Source organism: Neoarius graeffei, chromosome 17 (genome assembly GCF_027579695.1).
Source record: "Neoarius graeffei isolate fNeoGra1 chromosome 17, fNeoGra1.pri, whole genome shotgun sequence".
Classification (NCBI taxonomy): Eukaryota; Metazoa; Chordata; class Actinopteri; order Siluriformes; family Ariidae; genus Neoarius; species Neoarius graeffei.
The window spans coordinates 65,067,141-65,087,692 of NC_083585.1; the positions used below are offsets into that span (position 1 = coordinate 65,067,141).

The 20,552-nt window shown below is 41.2% G+C and overlaps 1 protein-coding gene across 1 annotated transcript in view; it reads left to right on the top strand.

Annotated features, from left to right (window-relative positions):
- LOC132864430 (tripartite motif-containing protein 16-like) overlaps positions 1 to 20,552 on the top strand; it is a 64,039-nt gene that overhangs the window by 10,880 nt on the left and 32,607 nt on the right. The gene's annotated exons all lie outside the window — the stretch shown is intronic.

Genomic DNA, 20,552 nt, shown 5'->3' on the forward strand with positions numbered 1-20,552 from the left:
ATACTATATTACACTTTATAGAAATATATTATACTAAAATATACTTTAAGTGAAAGTTATGTGTAATTTCTAAATACTATATTATAAGGTACTTGTAATACAAACAAAGTACACTTTAATTTGACTAATTAAGCATATATTAGTACATATAAAGTCATATACTTAAAGTATACAAAATATACTTTAAGTTGTTCCACTTTAGCACATAAAAGTACACTAAATACACTTCAAGTTGCACTTTTCTACAATTTAATTACAATTAAAATATATTTAGTACAAAATTAGTTGTTCCAAAATAGCATGCCTCAAGTTAACTAATCATAAACACACTTGAAGTACAGTGGTGCTTGAAAGTTTGTGAACCCTTTAGAATTTTCTATATTTCTGCATAAATATGACCTAAAACATCATCAGATTTTCACACAAGTCCTAAAAGTAGATAAAGAGAACCCAGTTAAACAAATGAGACAAAAATATTATTCTTGGTCATTTATTTATTGAGGAAAATGATCCAATATTACATATCTGTGAGTGGCAAAAGTATGTGAACCTTTGCTTTCAGTATCTGGTGTGACCCCCCTTGTGCAGCAATAACTGCAACTAAACGTTTCCGGTAACTGTTGATCAGTCCTGCACACCGGCTTGGAGGAATTTTAGCCCATTCCTCCATACAGAACAGCTTCAACTCTGGGATGTTGGTGGGTTTCCTCACATGAACTGCTCGCTTCAGGTTCTTCTACAACATTTCCATTGGATTAAGGTCAGGACTTTGACTTGGCCATTCCAAAACATTAACTTTATTCTTCTTTAACCATTCATTGGTAGAAAGACTTGTGTGCTTAGGGTCGTTGTCTTGCTGCATGACCCACCTTCTCTTGAGATTCAGTTCACGGACAGATGTCCTGACATTTTCCTTTTGAATTCGCTGGTATAATTTAGAATTCATTGTTCCATCAATGATGGCAAGCCGTCCTGGCCCAGATGCAGCAAAACAGGCCCAAACCATGACACTACCACCACCATGTTTCACATGGGATAAGGTTCTTATGCTGGAATGCAGTGTTTTCCTTTCTCCAAACATAACACTTTTCATTTAAACCAAAACGTTCTATTTTGGTCTCATCCGTCCACAGAACATTTTCCAATAGCCTTCTGGGTTGTCCACATGATGTTTAGCAAACTGCAGATGAGCAGCAATGTTCTTCTGGAGAGCAGTGGCTTTCTCCTTGCAACCCTGCCATGCACACCATTATTGTTCAGTGTTCTCCTAATGGTGGACTCATGAACATTAATATTAGCCAATGTGAGAGAGGCCTTCAGTTGCTTAGAAGTTATCCTGGGGTCCTTTGTGACCTCGCCGACTATTACATGCCTTGCTCTTGGAGTGATCTTTGTTGGTTGACCACTCCTGGGGAGGGTAACAATGGTCTTGAATTTCCTCCATTTGTACACAATCTGTCTGACTGTGGATTGGTGGAGTCCAAACTCTTTAGAGATGGTTTTGTAACCTTTTCCAGCCTGATGAGCATCAACAACACTTTTTCTGAGGTCCTCAGAAATTTCCTTTGTTCGTGCCATGATACACTTCCACAAACATGTGTTGTGAAGATCAGACTTTGATAGATCCCTGTTCTTTAAATAAAACAGGGTGCCCACTCACACCTGATTGTCATCCCATTGATTGAAAACACCCGACTCTAATTTCACCTTCAAATTAACTGCTAATCCTAGAGGTTCACATACTTTTGCCACTCACAGATATGTAATATTGGAACACTTTCCTCAATAAATAAATGACCAAGTATAATATTTTTGTCTCATTTGTTTAACGGGGTTCTCTTTATCTACTTTTAGGACTTGTGTAAAAATCTTATGATGTTTTAGGTCATATTTATGTAGAAATATAGAAAATTCTAAAGGGTTCACAGACTTTCAAGCACCACTGTATATTGATGATTAGTGTGGCTTCAAGTACACAAAAGTATGCTAAATTTTAGTACACTTAGGACATTTATTTTTCACCAGGGTAGGTATCCATATATTATTAAATCAAGTGGTGGTTTTAACCAGGTTTCCTGTGTACAGATAATGTTTGGTTTAACAACTTCTCATGTCATCTCATTATCTCTAGCCGCTTTATCCTGTTCTACAAGGTCGCAGGCAAGCTGGAGCCTATCCCAGCTGACTATGGGCGAAAGATGGGGTACACCCTGGACAAGTCGCCAGGTCATCACAGGGCTTACACATAGACACAGACAACCATTCACACTCACACCTACGGTCAATTTAGAGTCACCAGTTAACCTAACCTGCATGTCTTTGGACTGTGGGGGAAACCGGAGCACCCGGAGGAAACCCACACGGACACGGGGAGAACATGCAAACTCTGCACAGAAAGGCCCTCGCCGGCCACGGGGCTCGAACCCGGACCTTCTTGCTGTGAGGCGACAGCGCTAACCACTACACCACCGTGCCGCCGGTTTAACAACTTGTTCCCCAATAAAGTGTTTTCGTTCCTGACCATTAGCAATTAAGCTCCTGGCATTCCACTGTAGAATAGATAAAGTCATTATTAACTGCCACGTGGTGCTTGACTATCAGATACCCCTAATACCATATTGTGAATGGAATTGTAAGAGCCATTTTTGAGTTTAAAGTCAAATTTTAGTATGTGCTACAGGAGCTCCCTTACCCCCTAGTTCTTTTATTTTGAAAAGGACCCTTAGTTTAGCCTCAGTCACAACCGGCCGTATGTGCTCCTACGGCCGGTCTATGTGCAAAAAACGCAAAGAAACACACGGAGGGCGCGCGTGTGACTTGCTGATTTTTGAGCCGTAGACTGGCCGCAGACCGGCCGCAGAGGTTCTTTGTCATGTCAAACAAACTCTACGGGCGCTTACGTTTTTTTCAGGTTGCAAGACAAACTTACGGCCTCGTGTGTCTTCCGTACGGCCGACGTGCGTCTTTCGTACGATTTGCTGGTGTCAGGTTTGGGCAAAATGTCAATTTTTTTCGTACGTCGCACTTGCGGACTCCGTATGTGTGTCGTGTGCCCCAATACGTAATTAGTGCGGGCAACGCATGTTCAGATATTTCGTATGTCATCCATGCGTGTCAAGTAAGTCGGCCGTGCATTGGCCGTACGGCGAGAGGGCATCAATCACACGAAAACTCGGGTATACATGTCAGCCTCTAGCTGTGTGGGGATCTTATTTTTATTTTTGCTGTGATGGTTTGCTGTGTTTTATTTGGGTTGCTGTGATTTTGGTGTGTTCACATAATTGGTTGATTGCTGTGATTTCACTGTGTGCTGCTAATTGACTGCTACCTACACTGATCTTGTATTTGCGGCTCTCTAATTGCTTAGATGGATCAGCTGTTTGGACAATTATTGCCTGACCTATTGAAGCACTTGAAAGACGAAGGGGTGGGGTATAAAAAGGGGACCTTTTCAGTATTAAGGAGGAGTTCAACAGGGCGTGAAATCGTTAAGAGGTGCCCGTGGACGGTGTGAGGCCGGTAACGGCCCCCGCCCCGCCGGGGACACAGACTTCTCGGAGTCGGGTTGTTTGGGAATGCAGCCCAAAGAGGGAACGTGGATTTCTCGGAGTTGGGTTGTTTGGGAATGCAGCCCAAAGAGGGGACGTGGATTTCTCGGAGTTGGGTTATTTGGGAATGCAGCCCAAAGAGGGGATCGGACACCACAGCAGATGCGTAGTTACCAGTGGAAGATCAGTGGGCAGATTGAAGGAAGGAAGGAACGAACGGACGAATGAACGAAGGAAGGAAGGAATGAACAAACGAACGAACATACAAACAGTTTTTCTCTGCCTGCGCTGTGCTGTTTCCCTGATTTGCTGCCTTCTTTTGAGGTGCATCGGCTGCGGACTTAGGAAATCGTGACCTAGCCAACGGGAATCTGGAGTCAACTGTACTTAATTCAACGCTCGCTAACGACAGGGTAAAGGGACGTAAGACTTCTCCTTCCCTGCTGTTTTTGCCTTGTTGTTGTGTACGTCGGCACTGTTTGATGCTTTCTCTTTTATTGACCGAGGTGTGCGCTGACTCCGGGCGAGCCACAGACATTTTTGGGAATCCCCTGCTGCTACCTGGACGCTGGAGCTGTGACGTCACGCGCAGGGCTTCCCCACGATTTCAGCGCTTCTGGGACTGGGATTCCTCTTTGCGCGGACTGCACACTGCTGAGACGGGACAATTTTATTTTTCTTTTATTTTTTTCTTTCTTTGTAGCTTGGTGCTATTTTTAAAGGATAATTTAGTTATCTATTTACTAAATAAAGCATGCATATTTTTTTAAGCGTCTGTTTTTGTGATCCTTCTGTGTCCTGGGCATTTGCTGTTAATTAAAGGGTTAAAAAGTGCCTTAAGGCCGACATATAAAGCTGCAGGGGTGCCTACGGCCATTTGTACATGTAGGCTTTGAGAGAAAACCCAATTTCATTTAATTTCATTTCATTGCATTGCATCGCTTCAATTCAATATGCAAAAGGGAAGAGGATAGAAAAGGTGTCGGAGACGGCGGCAGAGAGGGAGGAGAGAGAGAGGACAAGGAGCAGTGAGGAGGAGGATGAAGACCACGACAGTGGCCAGCAGGCCAGGAGTTTGAGACAAAGTCTTTGCAGAGGGATTGCCATTTTCACAGTGAGAAACCAAAGTATGCCGAAATATATATAACCCTCTCCAATCGCCGCAGTGCGACAAACGAATGCCGTTGGTACGCACAATGTACAGATCGTGCGCAGTTCTTGCAACCTTCATATGAAGCCTGCATGGAACGCACGGTCAGTACGATTAGTGCATGTTTGAAGGTGCGTTGGCTGTACGAATGAATCGACAGCCGTACGTCCGAGCAGCCTCAGATTTCGTGCGTGGTACGCACGTTCGACTTCCGGGTTGTACGTTGGGTGCGCGGCAGTGGCGGCTGCTGGTTTTTAAAACAGGGGAAGCCCATTTTACGCATTCATCGTAAAACCTGTAGGCCGGATATCAAAGCATAGAAAGGTGTGCCCCATTAGCATAGTGAACTAAACAACCCTACCTAGTGGCAGAAAGTATTTTTGCTTGTACATTTCATGTTATAGTCTGGCTTGCCAGGCTAGTGCCTCATGTCCTTAATCAAAAATATCAAACATCCAAAAATCACTGGCTATTCAACGAAGAGCCTTGAACATCATACCCTGATATGCAACACAGAGTCTTTAACACAACGCCCAGCTGTGCAACACATCCTTGAACATCTTCTGCAACACAGTCTGGAAATTCATAACCAGGTAGGCTATGCAACACAGAGAACCTTGAATATTATACCCAGGTATAACCTATAACACAGAGCCCACCATTCTCTTAACATTACTGAACAATATACACACTTCAGATTCATGAACATGAACACTATTTATACACAAATTCTGCCCTCCGCTCCTTTTCCAGAAAATGGTCTGTGACCCTGTCATACCAGCTGGTTGTGCTTTCCAGAGACTTTACCAATTTCTTTTTTTTTTCCTCAGTTGGTCCATTTGACCATGTTTTAATGCTGTCATTAAGCTGTTTTTTTTTAATACTTTATTTTCATAATTTCACTTTTTCAACTTAACATACATACCTATAGGTACAATAAAACAAATCAAGACACAGAACAACCACACATACACAAAAAGAGACAGAACAAAAACAAAACAAACAAACAAACAAACAAAAAACCCTGAGAGAAAGATCAGAACCTTGGTCAATACAAAGAAAAATACAGAAATAAAACTATTACCACTCCCACATAGCAGCCCAAATCACAAACTGGTCATTTAGGTCTCATCAAGTAAATCCAAGAATGGTTTCCATGCTTTTTCATAATACTTTGGTGAGTTCCTTCTGCTAAAGCGAATCTGTTCCATCCTAGAAACCCAAACCATTTCGTTGAGCCACCTCTTAAAACATGGGGAAGATGGAGATTTCCAGTTAAGTAATATCAGTTTTTTGGCTGCTACCATGCCTGTTTTGAGAACCTGCTTACAGTAGGAAGGAAGGGTCGATGTCTTTTCAGAGGAACCAAAAATGGCCAGGTTACAGTCTGGTTGAATATTTGTTTTATATTGCTTAGAGAACCAATTAAATATGTCACTCCAAAAGTTGTCCAGTGCAGGACAGTACCAGAATAAATGTGCGAGTGAACCTTCGGCTCTGTTACATCTATCACACATGGGAGACACTGATTCAAATATTCTATTAAGTTTAATTTTAGAATAATGCAGTCTATGTATGACTTTAAATTGAATTAACCGATATCTAGAGTTTATAGAACACTTCCTTACATTGGACAGGCTCTCCTCCCATATTTCATCTGACAGTGGAACTCCCAGTTCTTTTTCCCATGTATCCCTGAGATAACTAGTACTCGCTGATGTCTCAAAAGCAATGACGAAGCGGGAAATCAAATGTTTGGAATTTGGTTGTAAGAGAAGTGTATCATCTCATCTCATCTCATTATCTCTAGCCGCTTTATCCTTCTACAGGGTCGCAGGCAAGCTGGAGCCTATCCCAGCTGACTACGGGCGAAAGGCGGGGTACACCCTGGACAAGTCGCCAGGTCATCACAGGGCTGACACATAGACACAGACAACCATTCACACTCACATTCACACCTACGGTCAATTTAGAGTCACCAGTTAACCTAACCTGCATGTCTTTGGACTGTGGGGGAAACCGGAGCACCCGGAGGAAACCCACGCGGACACGGGGAGAACATGCAAACTCCACACAGAAAGGCCCTTGCCGGCCCCGGGGCTCGAACCCAGGACCTTCTTGCTGTGAGGCAACAGCGCTAACCACTACACCACCGTGCCGCCCGAAACTGATCTTATCAGTGCAATATAAATTCTTTTAAGGGACATCCCTGAGGATGTCCTACGCCACCGTGCCGCCCTAAGTGTATCATAAAAGTTATAATTTTGTGGTCTTATTGGGAAATCCGAAATATGTTCCTTTACAAAGTGTCTGACCTGTAAATATCGATAAATATGTGATTGAGGAAAGTAATATCTAGCCTGGAGCTGAGGGAAAGAAGCAAAATTGTTATCAATGTAAAAGTCTGATATGCAATGTAGGCCTCTCTCTCTCTCCAGTCCAAAACCACCCCATCCATCAAGCCTGGTTTAAACAAGTGATTGTCTGTTATTGGGGCATTTATCGAAACATTTGGTAATTCAAGGACTTTTCTAATTTGATTCAATATCTTCAGAGAATTATTAAGAATGAAGTTGTAACCAAATAGTTTATGGGATGATTGTGAAATTGAAAAAAGCAATGCTGAGAGCGAAGTTTGTGACACCGACATGGATTCAATTTTTAGCCAGAGTGGAGATGAACAGTCATCATAAGGCAAAGCCCCATTCCAAAAAATAAGAGCTCTTGCATTTGCAGCCCAGTAATAATGCCTAAAAACAGGGAGGCCGAGACCCCCACTTTTTACATTCTTCTGCAAATGGGCTTTAGAAATACGAGGGGGTTTACCTGCCCAAATAAATGACAGAATAATTGAATCCAGCTGTTTAAAAAAATGTAATGGCAAATAAATAAGGAGGTTTTGAAAAAGATACAAAAACTTTGGAAGTGCAACCATTTTAATGGCATTAATGCGGCCAATCATTGAGAGAGGAAGCAATTTCCAGTTCCTAATATTGGCTTTTAGTTTATCGACCATTTCCAAAAAATTCAGTTTCAATAAAAGTTTGGGGTTTTTGGAGATTTTAAGGCCAAGATAATTAATATGGGTAGTAGCTATTTTAAATGGCAAGGTTTTCAAGAAAATAGGACACATGTTAGTCAATGGCATGAACTCACATTTGTCCCAATTAATTGTGTACCCAGACAATTTACTAAATGATTTTATATAATTCAGGAGGTTGGGAATTGAGACTACTGGGTCTGAAAGAAAGATCAATAAGTCATCAGCATACAGCAGGGGTGGGCAATTATTTTTCACAAGGGGCCACATGAGAAACCAAAATTATGTCAGAGGGCCACGATAAATTTTGGTTGTAATTTTATTGACCAGATGTAAGGCGCACCTTTTTAATATAGGGTGAATTCAGGTAAATTGGGCCACTTTTTTTGCAAACTTGGAAAGACCCCCCCCCCCCCCCCCCCCGCCTTTTAGGGGTACACCAGCCCATCCCCTTACCCTCAGGGAGGCGTTTTAGAGTACCAAATGCCATTAAAAACCTATACAAGAAATTGTGTGTTCCCAATGCAGTTAATATGATAAACAAAGTGGGAATTGTATCCAACACATAGGCGACTTTTGCAAACCAAGATGAGTCTTGCTTTATTTATTTAATCATTTATTTATTGGAGTAGTATTCCTTACTATTTTTACATTTTAAAATTTTTACACTTAATTTAATCATCTATTTATTAGAGTAGTATTCCTTACTATTTTTACATGAAATGGAGTCATATGTGTTTTTTATGTGGTGAAACTGAAGACAAGTTTCCACACTTGTGGACAATAAAGATTCATTCATTCATTCATCACAGAAATATTATGGCATCCAAATGACTTAAAGCAAATAAAGTAGTAATGTTGCAACAATTTAAATACATTTGTGGTGATTGGTCAGTAAAATTGGAAGAGATGAAAAGCTCAGTGCGTAAGTGGCCCAATTTACCTGAATCCACCCTACTTAATATATATTCATGTCAATACATAATTAATATTATATTTATTCATAGGCTATGTGGAATTGTGGTGTAGGCTACATATAAAGAAGAAAACAAAACCAGTCATTGAATCAGTGCAATTTATTATTTACATTTATTTATTATATATACAATTTAGCTGACATGCCTGACTGACAACGACGTGCTGGCTATCCTCACTTGTTGCAGTTGACGTTCACGCACAGCTCACAGCTCGCACGTTCGAACGTAACCATGAACGTAGCGCTTTCAAAATAAAAGTCGCACCATTATATTGCACTCGGAATATGGGGGTTTCCCCATTTATTTTGTAATTTATAATTGGCCTCGCGGGCCGGACAGGGACACACAACGGGCCGGATGTGGCCTGCGGGCCATAGAATGCCCAGGTCTAGCATACAGGTTAACAAGGCTTTCCACATTACCAAACTTTTCCCCATGAATGCCTGTATGACCTCTTATACCAATTGCAAGTGGTTCCAGGGTAATATCAAAAAGGAGAGGAGAAAGAGGGTCATCCTGTCTTACACCCCGCTGTAACTCAAAGGGTTGGGATCTATCTGAATTGGTGAGGACAGAGGATACTGGTTTAAGATAAATTATCTTCACCCATTCAATGAAATTTTCCCCAAATCCAAATTGTTTTAGTGTCTTCAGCATATAAAGCCATTCAATCTGATCGAATGCCTTCTGAGCATCAAGAGATAAAACAGCAGCCTGTGTATTTTTCCCATGCACTGAATATATTGTATTTAAAAGCAGACGGACATTACTAAAAGAAAATCGACCTGGAATAAATCCAGTCTGATTAGGGTGAACAATTGTGGAAATATGCCTACCTAATTTTGAAGCCGACTTTACCAATTTCTGTTAGCAGCTAGCACTGCAGATCCCAATAAGGCTCAAGCTAGCCTACAACCAGATTGAACTACAAATGAAATAAACGAGTGAATTCACGAATGATCAAACTGATAGAATGGATGAAAGTTAACGGAGCACAACGAGTAATATTTACATTTATTTACAGAGTAATGTACAGAGACATCAATGAGAAGAACCGTTTATATGAAAAGAAATTCAGACAGCACTTTGGCACATGACTACACTTTCTTGACATCCGCTAGGGACTGACTGATCATGCTTCCGTGTTCCTTGCTGAAGTACCGCCCTCTCATGTCTTTCAAACACTACCTCCAATAATCCTTCATCAGCCCGGCTTCTTGTCCCTCCCACTGTCTCGTTTAGTCCCAGAGAAGCCCGGCTTCCCTGGAAGTGACGATTTTGTTGATTTTAAGCAATAACAACTAGCCGAAATTGGCTGTTCAGAGCCGTCTCGTAGACTGCAATGGATACCCGGCTGCCAGTCAGTGTTGCCAGATACTGCTGATGTTTTCCATCCCAAAATATGTTCAAAACCTGCCAAAATGCACTTAAAACCACCCAATCTGGCAACACTGCTGCCAGTCCATAGAGCCCATTGAAATAAGAAAGGTTACAGCCTGGCAGCAAAGGTGATTCTCGTAGTGAACTGCAAGTTCGTCAGACATCACTCAAATAAGTTACAGGATAGTTATGAACATAAATACAATCTTGGGCATATATTATGTTATGCAAGTTATTGTTTTAATGAGAATTCAACGTCGTAGACGCCGCAGTTTGGGGAGAGAATTTTAGGGGAAGCTCGGCTTCCCTTGTTGTCTCTGAGAAATCGCCCCTGGTGCGTGGTGATCTTAATCCTTCATGGTCACCACAACTACGTTCTCCATGAACAAAAAAAAAACGCAGCGATTTGGGAAACGCCAAAAATCGCATGGCCAAAAAATCGTACGTCCGGTTGTGACTGAGGCATTAGATAGAGTTGGATAGAGCCTTGAAGTTAAGATGGCCGCCACTCATCTTTATCTCAGAAGCAGAGAACAAAGGAATTTGTTTGGATATAGTGGCATATAGTTCTTTACAAGCCTTTGAATTTTTATATATTTAATTTATTTTGATCTCTCCTTGGATATACTTTGTACCTTTTTTAACCACCTTGTCTACTGACCATTTTGTTTGGATTATGGGATTTGTTTGGAGCATTCTTTGTCCATTCAACTATCTGCCTGCCTCCCTTGCTTGACATTCATCCATCTATCCATCCCTCTGTTATCATCCATCTGAAAAGGTACAAGTTATACTTTAATTGAAAGCTTGTCAAAGAAGTGACCAAAGTCAATTTTGAAATGTGGCACAACAAATGGTAAAGAACTTTGCCATCGCTTGCACTGTTTGGCAATGGACTTATTTAACTGTTTGGAAAGTATGGAATCCTTTGTTGACTGCAGTGGAAGCAGTTGGAGTTTTTGAATTAAGTCTTTGGAATTTAAGAAGTTTTTTGATCTTTTGAGAGTTTGCCTTTGAAAGTGGTTCACTATTGGAGTGCCCTGTTGCTGAACTTGAATTTACTATTGGAGCAGATTACGATTTTGGTTCATGTTTTGAAGAGAATAAGGAAAATATACAACTGCTGTGTGGATTTTTGAAGAGTATTTATTTTATGTATTGTGAACTGAGCTTAAATATGGCCGATGACAAATTTAATTCACTTTGCGCAATGCGCAGAGGGAAACTTGGGGTGTGTACACGCAGAATGAATGAACTGAAAGAATCACTGGAGAGTGGAAACATTGAAGCTGTTAACACAGTCCTTGAACAGTTAAATGTGGCATTGAATGATTTTAAAGATGTTCATCAATCTGTGCAAGTGTTACTTGATGATGAAGATGAAAGAAGTGATAACGATTGGTATGAAGCAGTGTTGTTTTCGTTAACGATGACAATGATTTTGTCAACGCACCTTTTTTTCATGACCAAAATAAGACAGTGACGAGCTAAACATAACTCTTTGATCACGAAAATATGACGAGACATATCTGTTGTTTTCGTTGATGAGACAAGACGAAAATGTTAGTGGGTTGGCTATAGGACTAACAAAATGCATGGCATTTCCTCCAATGGCGCGTGCAACCTGTCTGCCAAATGCTGAAAATATCAGCAATGCACCTGCATCCTGTCCTTGTTTGGCCACGCCCACCAGGCACAGTGCACACAGTTCATGGACCATAGTGGCTGCAACGCCAGCACAAGGGCTTGGTGGGTGGAAAAGACGTGATGATTTATGGACATACTTTACACGCAATCCAGCAGAAATAAAACGGAATGCCTTGTAGTGGGAGACAGAGGTACAAACAACGTGGCTATAAACAACGTGGCAAGAATACGACCGACCTCGAGGCATCTAAAGCTCACCATGCTGCTATTTCTGCGACGGTAAGTTAATGTTACAAGAAGTCCTGTTAACAGATCATGCATACATTTGCTAGCTTTGGTTAAGGTCACTCAACAATCGGGCTGTGATGAATTTCCTATGAAGTTTCCCAAAACACTGTGACCTGGCGAAAATGAATGGGACCACTAGCTTCATGCTAAAGTTGTCTTGGTTAAGCTAACTTAAATTCAATTAACATGTCATGAGTAAAACTTTTCCTGCAGGGATTATTGGTGGGACAGCAACTGAATGATTTGTCATATATTGACCCATATTTGAGTTACTGTGAAACATATGGGGGAAAATGTAGCTTTTCAGACCTGTTGCTGTGCCTTAATATATTGCGACATGTTAAACGGAGGCAGAAACACGAGTCTGTGAACAATGGAGCATGCGCACTAGCAGACATCCCAGCCTGCAGAAACTCATTTCAGGGAGGTGTTGTGAAACATGACTTTTTTCCCATCAGCGAGGGGGGTGTCACGACACCTCCCTGAAATGAGTTTGGATGTCTGCAAACCAATCAGGATGCTCTTTGTCTAGCATGCGCTACATGAACAGTCTCCCTCGCACACTCCGTCGTATGTGCGATGCAGACATTAATGTTTCACGTGCACGCTCTTGCTTGCTTGCTCTAGATTCCAGGAGATATTCTCCAATTTGCGGGCATCAGGGAGCCACTATCAATATGCGGGAGACTCCCGGAACTTCCGGGAGATTTGGGATGTCTGCACTAGACAGGGTTTATGTAGAGAGCATGCGCACTTCAATCAATCATTCTTTTATTTCAATTACATATAAACATATAATGGACTACACGAGTCTGCAAATAGCACACTGTTAATCAAGGCAGACTCATGTTTACAAAGAAAAAAATATTTTATATGAATTAATATAATACTTAAATATGTATGAAAAAGATAATAAAACATATTTGACAAATTAACAACGATTTGGTAACAAAGAAAAAGAGGAGACAATACTTGTTATTCGATATAAAGGTGCAGTAATATATTTTTTCCATTGTTATTGAATGATATAATATGAGAGGTATACTTGTCATATTGATAATAATAATTCATGCATGACATTAAATAATCTCATCTCATCTCATTATCTCTAGCCGCTTTATCCTTCTACAGGGTCGCAGGCAAGCTGGAGCCTATCCCAGCTGACTACGGGCGAAAGGCGGGGTACACCCTGGACAAGTCGCCAGGTCATCACAGGGCTGACACATAGACACAGACAACCATTCACACTCACATTCACACCTACGGTCAATTTAGAGTCACCAGTTAACCTAACATGCATGTCTTTGGACTGTAGGGGAAACCGGAGCACCCGGAGGAAACCCACACGGACACGGGGAGAACATGCAAACTCCACACAGAAAGGCCCTCGCCGGACCCGGGGTTCGAACCCAGGACCTTCTTGCTGTGAGGTGACAGCGCTAACCACTACACCACCGTGCCGCCCTAAAACTAAGATAAATAAATAAATAAATATATATATATAAATTATATATAGAAATAGTTATGTAGAAAGAGTTTGGAGATGTCAACATCATATCCATATCTACTTAAATCAGAAAAAAGGTGGTGTCTGACTTTTTTCTTGAACGACAATTTAGATGAAGATCTTATAGAAGTTGGAATCTGGTTCTATACCCTAACACCAACACGGGAAAATGAGTTCTTTTGTAGATTTGTACGAGAATACTGAGTATATAAGTTCTTGGAGTAAGATGACCTAGTGTTATAAGAATGGATTCTAGAAATAGAAGAAAATAATTTACAAATGTTTGAGGGTGCACTTTGATTAACAACGTCATACATTAATTTAGAAATACATTCATAGAAAAGACTTACTGGTAAAATATTGGTTTTGGAAAACAATGGAAGGGCACTTTATTATCAACAAAATGGATTAATCTTAAAGCTCGCTTTTGTAGGATTAATACTTTATTTATGAGTTTTACAAGCCTGTCCCCAAGAACTAAGACCATATGTTAAATACCGTAAGGTTGAATCAGAGAGCAATATAATGTCATAAGGGTATGTAGTGGAATAAAATGTCTAAGCTTGGCCAAAAGGCCGACAACCTTGCTTATTTTGTTGCAAATAAAATCAATATGAGGCTTCCAAGAAAGACTGTCATTGATTGTTAAACCCAAATATTTGACATACTTTTTATGTTCAAGTTTTTGCTGTTTTGAGAGTATGTGATGCACAACCTGTCAACCTCGATTACAATTTCCTATCTCTGTATTGGCCTAATTTAATGTTTTAAAGTAATTTTTTTTTTTACTAAAATGAATGACTAAAACCCTTTTAGTTTTCGTCGACTAAAACTAGACCAAAACTATCAAGGATGGAATTGACTAAAATGTGACTAAAACTAATAAGCATTTCATCCAAAAGACTAAAACTAAATCAAAAATGGCTGCCAAAAACAACACTGGTATGAAGCAAAGATGCAAACATTCAAAACACTTTTGAAGGAGGTAGACATGTGGAAAAGTGCTCAAAGTGAATTTCAGCCTGTGGTTACTTCTCTAGACAGCATATCCAATGCGTCAGCCAGTAGGATAGGACCTACATGTTCTACTAGTACTGCCTCAAAGTCATCTTCAGTGTCTTCTGTTTGCCTGAAAGCTGAAGCTGAGAAGGCAGCCCTTCTGCAATGTACTGCAGCACTTCAGAAAAAACACGCCTTGCAAAGGGAATAAATTGAAGTTCAAAATGCAATGGAAAGAGTTGAATTTGAAACAAAGCTGGCTGAAGCCGATGCTAAAATACAGGTTTTACAGAGCATCAGTACTCAACTAATGAGTTCCAAACTCGCATCAACAGAGCTTTCAGAAACGCCAGGAGATGCCATGAATGTACAACCCCGATTCCAAAAAAGTTGGGACAAAGTACAAATTGTAAATAAAAACGGAATACAATGATGTGGAAGTTTCAAAATTCCATATTTTATTCAGAATAGAACATAGATGACATATCAAATGTGTCAGAAAACAGAATCCAGGGACACATGTCTGCCCGGGGGCATTTTGAGTTATTGACAGATTCAGAAATTACAGTTTCTAAGCTTTCCAATGATGCCTTCCATGTGGAGATCTGACAATATTTGAAGAATGTGTGGCCTTTTGAAAGTGTATACTTCTTAAAACAGAAAAGGGAGAAAATCACCCTCAAAGTTTTCCATCTCAGCTACTCTGGGTGTAGGGCGGGCACATAATGGTGCTTATTTGCATGATATTAAGGAAAGCCCTACCCCCTACGAGCTAGCACGATACTACTTTCATGTAAACAAAGATCACCACGTCAATTTTCCTTCCATGCAAAGTATGCCCAAAACAATTATGAAGTACAAACATAAGTCCTAAAGTATACTTTAACGTTTTGTGGTTGAAAAATTACTCACACCGTAAGAAAGAAAGATAGCACGATGATGACACAACTAACACAACACTAATGTCATGTAAAGCCTCGGTCACAACCAGCCGTACGTGCTCCTACGGCCGGTCTACGTGCAAAAAATGCAAGAAACACACGGAGAGGGCGCATGAAACGCATGAGAGCGCACGTGTGATGTGCTGATTTTCGAGCCGCAGACCGGCCGCAGAGGTTCTTTGTCATGTCAAACAAACTCTACGGGCGCTTACATTTTTTTCAGGTTGCAAGACAAACTTACGGCCAACGCGCGTCTTTCTCCGTGAACAAAAAAAAAAACCGCAGCGATTTGGGAAACACCAAAAATCGCACGGCCAAAAAATCGTACATCCGGTTGTGACCTAGGCTTAACCAAACCACAGCACTCTCCGTTACATGCAAAAATAACCACACAGCCTTAGATTAATAAACTTACCCCATCAGAAAGAGAAACGGCACCTTGCACACACCAATGCCTCCGATGGAATGTAATCCTAGAACGGTCCATGTATCATCCGATCATTCAAGTATTCCATTCACTCTGGAAAACGAGGTTGCGTTTTTTTTTTTTTTTGCTAGAAATGGTTATCTCCGATGTAAATACCGTGTGTCTGTTTGCTTCGCGGTGTTTCAGCTCCTCTGTGCTCTGTTTAGTAACTCATTCCATAGTGAAATTACATGCCTGTATGCAGTTAAATAGCCATGCGCTCAACTCGTATCATACAGCTGATTCGCGAAAAAAAAACAAAAGACTTAAATCATCATGTGAATGGCCCATATGGTAATTTACCCACACCCCCCAGCAGGCTACAGTCCTGACAAAAACGAGACAATTTGCAACAAAAAATGTATGCTTTTCCAACAAAATCTATTATCTGAAATACTGATTGCATTCTTCAAGATCTCAACTTGCACATGATGGAAAAAACAAAAATCACAAATTTCGAAAAAAAATGCTTCTTTTGCGATTATCTCGGATTCGTTTCGGCCGACATCTGTCCCTGGATTCGGTGAGGGGTCACAAATGTTTAAACTGAGAAAATGTATCATTTAAAGAGAAAAATTAGGTGATTTTAAATTTCATGACAACAACACCTCAAAAAAGTTGGGACAAGGCCATGTTTACCACTGTAAGACATCCCCTTTTCTCTTTACAAGTCTGTAAATGTCTGGGGACTGAGGAGACAAGTTGCTCAAGTTTAGGGATAGGAATGTTAACCCATTCTTGTCTAATGTAGGATTCTAGTTGCTCAACTGTCTTAGGTCTTTTTTGTCGTATCTTCCGTTTTATGATGCGCCAAATGTTTTCTATGGGTGAAAGATCTGGACTGCAGGCTGGCCAGTTCAGTACTTGGACCCTTCTTCTATGCAGCCATGATGCTGTAATTGATGCAGTATGTGGTTTGGCATTGTCATGTTGGAAAATGCAGGGTCTTCCCTGAAAGAGACGTCATCTGGATGGGAGCATATGTTGCTCTAGAACCTGGATATACCTTTCAGCATTGATGGTGTCTTTCCAGATGTGTAAGCTGCCCATGCCACACGCAGTAATGCAACCCCATACCATCAGAGATGCAGGCTTCTGAACTGAGCGCTGATAACAACTTGGGTCGTCCTTCTCCTCTTTAGTCCGAATGACACGACGTCCCTGATTTCCATAAAGAACTTCAAATTTTGATTCGTCTGACCACAGAACAGTTTTCCACTTTGCCAGAGTCCATTTTAAATGAGGCTTGGCCCAGAGAAGACGTCTGCACTTCTGGATCATGTTTAGATACGGCTTCTTTTTTGAACTATAGAGTTTTAGCTGGCAACGGAGGATGGCACGGTGAATTGTGTTCACAGATAATGTTCTCTGGAAATATTCCTGAGCACATTTTGTGATTTCCAATACAGAAGCATGCCTGTATGTGATGCAGTGCTGTCTAAGGGCCCGAAGATCATGGGCACCCAGTATGGTTTTCCGGCCTTGACCCTTATGCACAGAGATTCTTCCAGATACTCTGAATCTTTTTATGCACTGTGATATTATGCACTGTAGATGATGATATGTTCAAACTCTTTGCAATTTTACACTGTCGAACTCCTTTCTGATATTGCTCCACTATTTGTCGATACAGAATTAGGGGGATTGATGATCCTTTTCCCATCTTTACTTCTGAGAGCCGCTGCCACTCCAAGATGCTCTTTTTATACCCAGTCATGTTAATGACCTATTGCCAATTGACCTAATGAGTTGCAGTTTGGTCCTCCAGCTGTTCCTTTTTTGTATCTTTTAACTTTTCCAGCTTCTTATTGCCCCTGTCCCAACTTTTTTGAGATGTGTTGCTGTCATGAAATTTCAAATGAGCCAATATTTGGCATGAAATTTCAAAACGTCTCAAGAAGTTGTGTGTGAAGTGTGTCATCAAGAAGTTGGACACAGTGGAAGGAATTTTATGCTCTCCAAGCTTAGACAAAGATATTGGATTCCCTGTGCTAACGCTCTTGCCCGAAAGGTAATTCATGAGTGCACTACATGCAGAAAAGTCAATTCAAATTCTGGTGAACAGAAGATGGCAGACCTTCCTGTTGACAGGCTGACCTCTGACCTACCACGCTTTACTCATGTAGGGGTTGATTATTTTGGGCCACTGGAAGTAAAATGAGGCCATAGCTTTGTGAAGCGCTATGGAGTGATTTTTACATGTCTTGTCAGCCATGCTATACATCTGGAGGTTGCACAATCGCTTGATACTAACTCCTGTATACATGCATTCAGACGCTTCAGCGCTAGAAGAGGGCAAGTGTCTGAGTTGCGGTCTGACAATGGAACAAACCTTGTCTCAACTGAAAAGGAATTGAAAGAAGCTTTGAAATCCTGGAACTTGCAACAGATAGAACAAAGTCTACTCCAAAAGGGAGTGAAATGGACCTTTAATCCTCCCCATGGTGCACATCATGGTGGGATATGGGAGAGACTCCTTCACATGGTTAAGAGAATACTACAGTCTGTGACCAGCCAACAGTATCAGGATGATGAAGGCCTTCAGACAGGGATGTGTGAGATTTGAGGCCATTCTTAATAGCTGTCCACTCACAACGGTCTCTGATGATCCGAATGATTTAGAGCCACTAACACTTAACCATCTCTTACAGCTTAAGGTTCAGCCTGTCTTACCTGCAAGGTTGTTTGTAAAGGAAGACTTGAATGTGAGGCGCCACTGGAGGCAAGTACAGTACATTGCCGACCTATTCTGGAAGCGTTGGATCCGAGAATATCTCCCCCTTTTGCAGATGCGGCAAAAATGGACTCGCGTCAAACGCAACTTCCAACGGGGAGACATTGTACTTGTAGCAGACGCCACAGCACCACGAGGATCGTGGCTGTTGGCCAGAGTTACTGAAGCCCTCCGTGATTCTAAAGGCTTGGTTCGCAGTGTACGACTTCAAACCAAAACAAGCCAGCTTGAGAGAGCTGTCAGCAAGATTTGCTTGCTGGTAGAAGGCCAGCAACCTAAAGCTGAATAAGCCTGTATGAACTTGCACGTGTGTGTACACACACACACACACACACAGATGCATGCACTGATTCATTGCATACGGTAGATTTTGTATGGTACATGGCTTGTTAGAAAATTTACACTTTTATTTTGTTATAGCTTGCTTCCCATGGTAGCTATAAGGGGCGGGCCATGTAAGAGCCATTTTTTAGTTTAAAGTCATATTGTAATATGTGCTACAGGGGCTCTCTTACCCCCTAGTTCTCTTATTTTGAAAAGGACCCTTAGTTTGATGGAGTTGGATAGAGCCTTGAAGTTAAGATAGCCGCCGCTCATCTTTATCTCAGAAGCAGAGAACAAAGGAATTTGTTTGGAGACTAGTGGCATATAGTTCTTTACAAGCATTTCTCGTCTCATTATCTCTAGCCACTTTATCCCGTTCGAGAGGGTCGCAGGCAAGCTGGAGCCTATCCCAGCTGACTACGGGCGAAAGGCGGGGTACACCCTGGACAAGTCGCCAGGTCATCACAGGGCTGACACATAGACACAGACAACCATTCACACTTACATTTACGGTCAATTTAGAGTCACCAGTTAACCTAACCTGCATGTCTTTGGACTGTGGGGGAAACCGGAGCACCCAGAGGAAACCCACGCAGACATGGGGAGAACATGCAAACTTCGCACAGAAAGGCCCTCATCGGCCACGGGGCTCGAACCCGGATCTTCTTGCTGTGAAGCAACAGTGCTAACCACTACACCACCGTGCTGCCCCTTACAAGCCTTTGAATTTTGATATATTTAGTTTATTTTAATCTCTCCTTGGATATACTTTATACCTTTTTTTTTAACCACCTTGTCTACTGACCATTTTGTTTGGATTATGGGATTTGTTTGGAGCATTCTTTGTCCATTCAACTATCTGCCTGCTTGCCTGCTACCCTGCCTGCCTCCCTGCCTTGCTTGACATTCATCCATCTATCCATCCCTCTGTTCTCATCCATCTGAAAAGGTACAAGTTATACTTTAATTGAAAGCTTGTCAAAGAAGTGACCAAAGTCAATTTTGAAATGTGGCAAAATAGGAATCAACTGACAAGTCATGAATCTCTAGATACTTTTCCGCTGCTTTTTAAATTATTTTAATTCTATCAATTCTACTTGCTACTTGGGCTGAGCAATTAACCACTTCTATCATAAAAGCAATGAAATTTTTCTTATCCACAATTAAAGTCTCTTCAGTTACTTTACAGCATTTCAGAGTCGTTTGAGTTTGACTCGGGGGTAAAACTACAGGAGTCATACTTCCTTTAACCCTTGATTTTGCTTGGTTTTCTTTGTCAGCCTTTTTAATAGCTTCGGCATAAGTAACGCTCTCTTTCACCTTAACACTTTGCACTTGAATTGCTCTTTTATACATCTCGCACCCTTTATAGGCCGCACTGTGTTCACCTCCACAGTTACAGCTATAAGCACTTGGTCCTTAGTTCCATTCCTAATTACTGGCAAACGCTTGACTTTGTTGATTTTAACTCCTTTAACATTGCTTTTAATATCGTCCTCTAACAAGTCAGTCGATACACCTGATATCACCGCCATTACTTTACCTCTTTCT